We start from the raw sequence: 1,163 nt of genomic DNA, 5'->3' as shown, positions 1-1,163 counted from the left end.
ATAGCAGAGACGGCGATCTCGGACCGTGAAATGCACTTTATTGAGATGCACACGGTTTTACCGTAGACTCTTATTTATAAAATAAATCTTACACATCGCGTTCTCTTATCAACTCAAACAGTTTTGTATTATTGCTCGCTTTAATTTTGTATATTTGATAATAAATTACATGTAAAAAAAAAAAGCACGAAGGAACAAAGTGTAAAATTACGTTTGCCGTCTACAATTTGAGAAAGCAAGACGTGCTTCAAAGAAGGAAAGAACTACAATATTCATAGAATTCTCCGATTCATTCGTCGCCAAGTTTTGCGCTCGACACAGTTCGATCGCAAAAGCGGCGAAGACGAACTGGTTTCCGCGCGGAAACGTGATTCGACGACCGAAATCGAAGTAGCCGGGAGCAAACTTCCCTCGTGGACGAGCATCATAACTCACGCCGGCAAATATTGTGCCGTCGAAGATCGCTCGCTCGCTCGTTCGCGCGCACATACCCCTATTTCCCCTCCCGTTCGAAATACAAAGCACGCGCGCATCCCACGAGCGCTCGTTACACGAAAAATATATTTGCCCGCGTTTCGTCCGAACAATATCATGCGTGATCGCGCGGGATCAAATAAAAGGCGAAGAAGAAAAAAAAAAAAAAACGAAAGACGATAGTATCGTTTCGGAAATAAAGAAAGAAGAAATCGTTGCGAGATACAAACGAGATCGCGCAATAGTAGCTCTAACGAACGAACGCCATTGTTGCGCTACAAACGAGAAAGTGCTTATTATCGCAAATTTTTTATTTCTCCCAAGTTCCGTTATATGCGTAACACACACACACACACACACACACGCCGCGCTTTACACTCTATTAGCGCTGTTTTCACCCGATTTCTTCATCTGTAAATGTCAAAGTTATCCGCGCGATAGCTACGGGGGACTGCCGTAAAAGAGACAAAATGTAAACGATGTTATTTCTACAGATAGAACTAATATACCGAAGAAATCGACCATTAGAAGCGCGCGCGCGCGCGCGCTTACTATTATTATCGGACTTCTTTCTTCGATCTACCTTTCGTATAACGACGCCGCTTATCGCGACGTTGGCGCGCTCGCGTTACCGCGCCGGAGTGGAAAAGAGCGAAAATGGAAAAAAAAAAATTAAAAAAAAAAAAAAA

This window comes from Pseudomyrmex gracilis, unplaced genomic scaffold (genome assembly GCF_002006095.1).
Source record: "Pseudomyrmex gracilis isolate BER0280 unplaced genomic scaffold, ASM200609v1 scaffold_107, whole genome shotgun sequence".
Classification (NCBI taxonomy): domain Eukaryota; kingdom Metazoa; phylum Arthropoda; class Insecta; order Hymenoptera; family Formicidae; genus Pseudomyrmex; species Pseudomyrmex gracilis.
The sequence above is the reverse complement of the archived record's forward strand: the minus strand, read 5'-3'. Positions refer to the sequence as shown.